Raw genomic sequence first — 8,231 nt, forward strand, 5'->3', positions numbered from 1 at the left:
GGGAAATACCTGTAGATATGAGGGGCAGAGCCTGGGGAGGGCAGGGTTTGGGGTGGGGAGGGACCTTAGCAGGGTATAATGCCATAGAATCTACTGCCCAAAGCAGCCATTGTTTCCAAGAGAACTGGTCATCAGTTTTAATAGCTGAAGCCCTGACTGCTACGTCACATTGGGCCATCTCAGCAGGATATAAGGACACAGAGTCCACCATTTTCTCCAGGGGAACTGATCTCTGCCATCTGGAAAGCAGTTGTAATACTGAGTGATCTTCAGCCCTAACCTGGAGATTTGAAACCATGGTTTCCCCCAACAGACACTAAGGGGGGGATTTATTTTACCTCAGAACATCAACAGCAAACTGTTTAGAATGTTAGAGGGAAAGGCCAGTGAGGCCGCATATGCAAATGACCTCTGTGTTCCGAGGCAAAGGCGAATCAGGCCACATATGCAAAAGACCTCTGTGTTCTGACTGGCTGTGCGGGGGAGAGGAAAAGCAAACTGTTTAGAATGTTGGAGGCAGGACTCAGGCAAAGCAGCCAGTGGATAGGGAGACCCTCTGAATGACAGATCAGAGAGCGAACTGATTTTGGAGCGTGTTGGAATGTTCAGGGGAGTCCATGACCAAAACAGGATTATATATACCGGAGGATGATTTGTGGAGGAGCTTGAAGATGAATGACTGCTGTATAAGTGTGTATGTAGCAAATGCCCATGGGCGCCATCTCTCCTTCCATCAGAGCCAGAGTTAGGGTGGTAGGCTGGTGGGCTGCTTTCCTGCATGAGTGGCAGAACAACTGGAGCCATCTGTGACTGGGGCAGAAAGAATGACATGAGATTGATTTATCAGAGGCAATCTCACCTGTTTCAGGCCTGAAAGACAAGCATTATTTTCTGCTGCTAATGCTTGCATAAGTATGCATAAGTATGCTGGTACACTGTGTATCTTGAGACTGGCTAGCTGCATGGGCTGGGTTCTGCAATAAATATGGGTGTCTTTCAAGGGTGTGTGTGTCAAGAAAAGCCAATAAAATTACTAAGAGCTCATAAATCATACATCAAAAACAACTATACATTTAGTTGGACTAAAAATTATTGGAAATATTTAGGCATTAAGATACCATCCAACTTATCAGATTTGGTCAAATATAACCATGAAGATATAGCGAAATCTTTGGAAAAACTACATACAATGCCATCTGCACCTCTTCTCACATGGATAGAAAAAGTCCAAGTTTTAAAAACCTTTATTTTTCCAAAAAATTTTTTATCAATCAATCAATCAATAAACCTTTAATGGCATATACAACCTTAAAAATCAAAGAAATTTTTTTCTCTATATAGAGCAATTCCTATTCAGTTGCCACCAGAGAAAATCAAGCAATGGCAAAACAGATTTTTAAAATATATATGGAATAAATCTATGCATAGAGTGGGATTCCCAACTTTGAGAAGACTACCATCCCAAGGAGGACTTTCACTTCCCAATTTATCATTATACTATGAAAGTACCACATTGGTTGGACTTTTGAAACAATATAATTATAATTATAAGGCTGATTGGAAATTAATAGAACAGGTATACCTAGACCATAATACCTTTCCAGAAACAATGTGGGAGAAAAAACAGAAGAGATCACCAGATACACTTAAAAATATATTTCTGATAAATACTCACTTAAAGGCCAACAAGATTTCCAGGGGATAAGCTTGTGAGACTCAAAGCTCCCTCAAAAGCTTATACCCTGGCAATCTTGTTGGTCTTTAAGGTGCCACTGGACTTGATTCCTCTGCGTGGCTACTCACCTGACCAGCGTGGCTACTCACCTGAACTACGTTACAATCTTGTTCTAAGGATAAATTGAGAAAACTTCCTGAAATTCCTGGTCTTAACAGCAGGATAAAACCAATAAGTAAATAAATAGCTGAGCTTATTTTTTCCTGTTTGTTAGCAGTTTGCAGTTTCTTCTCTATCAGAGAAGCAAGCCAACCTTGTATTCGACTGGCTTTCGAGCAAGGGAACCTTTACCTTTTTAAAAGAGACATAGAAAGGATTTATAAATGCAAAATCCCTTGGTATGAATATTTACAAATAAAACACTTATGGAGTACGTTTTATTCCAATGTTAATACCCATAGGCCTTATATATCTTTTGAAAAGATACTAATTTTAGACCAGGTATCTTGTAAAGGTATAATATCTGTAATTTATAAAGAATTATTAAACCATCTAAATGAACCATTTACTACACATCAATTAGCGTGGAACGCAGAATGTTCAATACCATTAACAGATTCTACGTGGGAAAAAATATGGTCTTCACCGAGCATAACATCACGATCATTAAATATAAAAGCTCAAGCTCTTAAACTACTACTAAGATGGTACCATACACCTTTGAAATGGAATCAAATCAATAAAGAATACTCACCTTTATGTTGGAGAGGATGTGGAGAACTTGTCAATTATATTCATTGTTGGTGGTCATGCAAGAAAATAAACCACTTTTGGTCAATCATTAAACAAACTATCAAGGAAATAACAAATATAGAAATACCCTTCAATCCAGAACTGATACTACTTGATCTATGGCAGGAAACTAAGATCCCTGGTATACGTAAAGAGCTTATTTCTACATTATTGATGGCAGCCAAAACAGTGATAACTAGTAATTGGAAAAGTTCTACTCCTTTAACATTACACCAATGGTACATAAAGGTATGGGAGTTTTACACTATGGAAAAGATAATGACATCTGTAAACCCAAACAATAGCTATGCAAGGCATTCTTTGTTTTATTCAAAATGGGTGAGCTTTATAGAAGCGACAATTGATAAATCTATTACCCCAGTCTCCTCTATACCACAACGCTATAAAAAAAGAATTGCAATTTTTTAAGGTTGCCTGATAGTCCTAATTCACAATATTATAGTTTAGTTTGTTTGTAATAAATGTTAAATTAGTAGGATAACTATTGTCATTATATTTAACTTGATTTTTTCATTTATGTATCATTGTAGGCATTTATCGCAAATAGTAAACTAATTATTGTAATTGTATCTCAAATTTGTATCAAGTTAAATATATATTTTATTGTAATGTTGGAAAATTATAAATAAAATATTTTTTTTAAAGCCAGCTGTTTTTTAAAGGGCTCTCCCCTTTGCATTTGATCTGGAGCGCAGAAAGCAGCCTGTTTTGTTTTTTTAAAAGAGAGCTGATGCCTATGTCTTTAGAAAAAATAATGCTTGATTTTGCAAGTCAAAAACCTATTGGTGTGGGGTCTGGGTAGGGGGGTTGCTGCAATGTAGCTGTAAAGGCACTCGCATGACACGAAGAAAGCTTGGGGCAGCTTGCACCAAGGGAGACCATTTCAACTTCCCATTGTGTTTCCTCTGCATGTCACCATCTGCTCCGCACACCAACTCTGTCAGGCATGGATGATTTTCCATTTATCACAGTGCAAGCAAAAGCAGGCTTCCAGCCAGGAGGTATGAACTAGTGCAGTTGCTTGGCGTCATCCTCAGTGTTTGGGCATGTCTTAATCAGTCTGGAAGAGCAGCTGTCAGCTCAGGCATCAACTGACTCACTTCAAGGGCCCAGTATTCTGAAGTAGCTTCCTGGACACTCTCAAAATGCTAGAAGTGTCCTCTGATAACTAGTCTGCTCAGTCACTTGGTCTCACTTTTAACTCACCAGGCAAGTTTTACAGAATTCTTGTGTTCTGATGTCGCCCTGACTCAAAAGCACCGTCATGTGGCTGTCCGAAAGGGCAGTTTATGGGCCAAAGTGGCTTATTGCGACACACCCACAGAGGTGACAGAACCATTTCTCTTTTCTGCTGTCTGAGAGAGTGTGCTGGTGTTGTTGCCTCCACAGCTCCCACCCCCCCCACATCCCAAAATGTGATCAGCTTAATCCATTATGTAAACCTTTGATTAGGTCGCGATCCACTTCCCAAGTTCTTCAGACTTCCTTTCCTGCCCCCAATTTACGGCATGAGAAAAAGTTCGTGTTGTAGAATACTGAGTATCAGAATACTGGTGCACCATCGCAATGGCTGGCAGTAAGGTTGCCCAATCAAAAATAAAGCAAGATCTAACTCGGTCAGGATTCCTGAATTACTGTGGGGCGTGGGAGGGAAGAAAGAACCGGGAGACCTACATGGATCTCTTCTGCCCCCTGGCGTCTAATCCCTACGTAGTAACATGCCGCTGCGCTGCAAAACCTCTACTTTGTTTTTTACTTCAGATATTAAGGCAGCCGGTGTTTGAAAATTAAGAAGCATGATAATCCCCACCCCCAAGATAAATCATGGCCAACTGCTACTGGACTCTTGCTCTTTTCTACTAACAGGGCTACCCATCTTGATCTGTAATTGCCAAGGACCAACCTTTGTTTGCAATTAAGCTTTTGAGTGCTTATAGAACTCTGTTTCAGGCTGGGTGCTCTTTTTAAAATGAATGCATGCGGCTAAATCTCTTTTGATTGAAGAGCAGTGCCTTCAAAAAATGTAAACCACTCTCTGAAATGCTGCCATTCTTAATGACGAGGCATAAAATATCCTTGAGAAACCCCAGAATATTGGCAAACAACATTTTAAATGTAGCTATTGTCTGGGGAGGGGCTGCGGTGGCTCAGTGGTTAAGATGCTTAGCTGCAGACCAGAAGGTCAGTAGTTCAGCAGTTCGAGACCCGAGTGCCGCGTGATGGAGTGAGCTCCCATCTCTGGTCCCAGCTCCTGCTCACCTAGCAGTTCGAAAGCAAGAAATGGCAAGTAGATAAATAGGTACTGCTTTGGTGGGAAGGTAACAGCGTTCTGGGCGCCTTGGCATTTAGTCACGCTGGCCACATGACCACGGGAATGTCTTTGGACAGTGCTGGCTCTTTGGCTTGGAAACGGAGATGAGCACTGCCCCCTAGAGTCGGATTCGACTGGCTTTCGAGCAAGGAAAACCTATTGTCTGGGGACCCAGAGCCCTGGTTCATTGCACCACATGAAACCATCACCATCGTAGTGGACTGCCCTGTTGCCATAGTTGGTAGACTAAAAGGGTGGCAAGAGAGACAAATTCCCTTAGTTGACAAATTTAAGGAGAGGGCTTTCTCAGCCTTATACACACACACACACACAAACACACACTGATATTCAATTTCTATGTAAAGTCCTTAGGAGAAATTATTTGCAGTTTTGGAGAAGGCTGGCATCAATATACTGATGAGGCCCAGCTCTGTATCTCTATCCAAATAATCTGGTCTTTCTATAGAAATCATGAACCAATGCCTTACAGCTGTGGTTAAGTGGCTAAGGGTGAACAAGTTGAAACTCAATCCTGATAAGATGGAGGTAGTGGTGGTTGGGAAGGCTGAGGTCTTGAAGGACACTGAGGTTCCCACATGTGATGGGGTTCAGATGACATTCTGATTCAGTGAAGAGATTATGGGTTATACTGGGCCTAGTATTACTACTGGAGAAGCAAGCCAAGGCAGCTACAAAAATAGCATTTTGTCAGCTTCATTCAGTCTGGTAGCTGGCTATGTGGATCCATGACATAGTTACCTCCAGGCAAGTCTACTGTAATGTACTCTACACATGTCTTCCCATTAAATCAACTCAGAAATGCCAGTTGGTACAAAATGCAGCAGCCCGATTACTAGAAGGTACTAGGCAGAACATGCATATCACACCTACCCTGCAATTGCTCCATTGGCTACCGATCAGCTAACAGGCTCCGTTCAAGGAACTGGTTGTCACCTACAAGGCTGCTCATGGCCGAAGACCTACATACCTGTGGAACTGCTTTTCCTGTGCTCCACCATGGCAGCTCTGGTCATCTAAATAGCATCTTTTAACAGTCCCTCCATGCAAATGGGTAAGATTGGCAACCACTCGCTTATGTACATTGTCTGTGGCAGCTCCCACCTTGTGAAATGGCCTAAGGAGGTCAGGAAGGCTCCCACAGTTCTATCATGTCACAGAATGTGCAAAACAGAAACGTTCAGGAGATCATTCTTGTAATGGAATTGCTCTATAGTGGGGCAGAGCAATCCAGAAGGGTCCCTTCAAACGGAAGCGGGTACTGCATTGCCTGTACCTTTGTAATCCCACATTCTGCATTGCTTGCACTATGCTGGGCTAGGAAGTTGGCAATTCACCTAGAGTACTGTGTTCAGTTTTCGGCACCACAATTCAAGAAGGATATAGACAAGCTGGAACGTGTCCAGAGGAGGGCAACAAAGATGGTGAGGGGTCTGGAGACCAAGTCCTGTGAGGAAAGGTTGAAGGAGCTGGGTATGTTTAGCCTGGAGAGGAGACGACGGAGAGGTGATATGACAACCATCTTCAAGTACTTGAAGGGCTGCCATCTAGAGGATGGTGTGGAGTTGTTTTCTGTTGCCCCAGAAGGTCGGACCAGAACCAACGGGTTGAAATTAAATCAGAAGAGTTTTCAGCTAAACATTAGGAAGAACTTCCTGACAGAGTGGAATAGGCTTCCTCGGTGGTGGTGGGCTCTCCTTCTTTGAAGGTTTTTAAACAGAAGCTAGATGGCCATCTGACAGCCATGCTGATTGTGTGAAATGCTGATTTGCCACTTTGGGGTCAGACAGCAATTTTTCTCCATGCCAGTTTGGCCAGAGATCCTGGAAGGTTTTTGTCATCTTCCGGGCATGGAACAGGGGTCACTGGGGTGTGTGTGTGGGAGGTATCTGTGAATTTCTTGCATTGTGCAGGGGGTTGGACTAGATGATCTTGGAGGTCCCTTCCAACTCTATGATTCTATTTAATTTTGTATTCCTACTCCTATTGCATAGGTCAATGTTGTTATATATCTGATAATGTATCGTCACATTGTGGCCCGCTTTGTTCAATATTGTACTCCTAGTCCTATTGCAGTATCCATCAACAAGCAGCGTGTGCCGACGAAAGGATCCATCAAGAAGCCCACCTATGATCGCCAACTACCTGGAGCACCGAGACTACGCCTGGAGCCGCCGAGAGTGAGGAAGAATAGAGAAATCCGCCGTCTGGGTGCCGCTAGGTAACCCCCCGCACAAATTGTGGCCTTAGTTAGGTTCGACTACAGATGTCATGAGCGGTATAGAAATCACATGTAAATAATAATAAAAAAAATTACTTTCTCTACAATTTTTCTGAAGACTTTTGTTTGTTTCTTATGGCATTCCCTCAATGATCCCTCCTTTCTAACCAACTTTTAGTTGCTGTTGTTATGTTCTGTATGTATTTTAAGTCTGTATTTAATTGTGTTAATGATGTGTGTTGGGGGGAGTTGATTTTAATGGTTTAAAATGTGATTTTATCATGTATGCTGTAAATTGGTAGCCATCTTGGTGGCCCTTGTAAGGGCAGAAAGGTGGGATACAAATCTTGTAAATAAATAATCTGCCTGGAGTCTCAGTGAGAAGGATGGGCTATAAATAAGCAGAATAAATGCTGCAGTGGCTTCAGAACACTTCCTGGAGGAAAAAATCTCACTTCATTCTTATTGAGATAGATCAAGATGGGTAGCCGTGTTTGTATGCAGCAGTAGAAAAGAGTAAGAGTCCAGTAGCACCTTAAATACTAATAAAATTTGTGGTAGGGTATGCGCTTTCGTGAGTCAGATTATTAGAGAAGGGGGAGAGGGAAGAAAGCAAAGTGGGGGAAGGGATGCACCCTCCCTGCAATTTTCTTGTGGATCCCCACTTGTTTTGTTCTGTATTCGAAAAGAGATTTTTTTTCTTGGTTCCCCCCTCCCCCTTGGTAGAGTGGTCTTTTAATAGCTGGCAACTTTTGTTTAATATCTGGCCTTTTCTTTTCTTAGAATGATGCTGGTTTTAATGCTGGAGATTTATGATGGGCTAAGAGAGATGGCCGAGTGCCGAAGAATAGATTCTTTTGCACTATGGTGCTGGAGAAGACTCTTGAGAGTCCCTTGGACTGCAAGAAGATCAAATCAGTCAATCCTAAAAGAAATCAACCCTGACTGTTCCCTGGAAGGCCAGATAATGAAACTGGAGAAGACCCTGATGCTGGGAAAGACTGAAGGTCAAAGAAGACGGGGACGGCAAAGGATGAGATGGTTGGACAGTGTCAGCGACGCAACGAACATGAAATTGAGCCAACTTCAGAGGACGGCGGAAGACAGGAGGGCCTGGCGTGATCTGGTCCATGGGGTCGTGAAGAGTCGGACTCGACTGTGCGACTGAACAACAAAAGAGAGATGAGGGCAAC

Source organism: Gekko japonicus, unplaced genomic scaffold (genome assembly GCF_001447785.1).
Source record: "Gekko japonicus isolate JY-2015 unplaced genomic scaffold, Gekko_japonicus_V1.1 scaffold603, whole genome shotgun sequence".
In the NCBI taxonomy this organism is placed as follows: Eukaryota; Metazoa; Chordata; class Lepidosauria; order Squamata; family Gekkonidae; genus Gekko; species Gekko japonicus.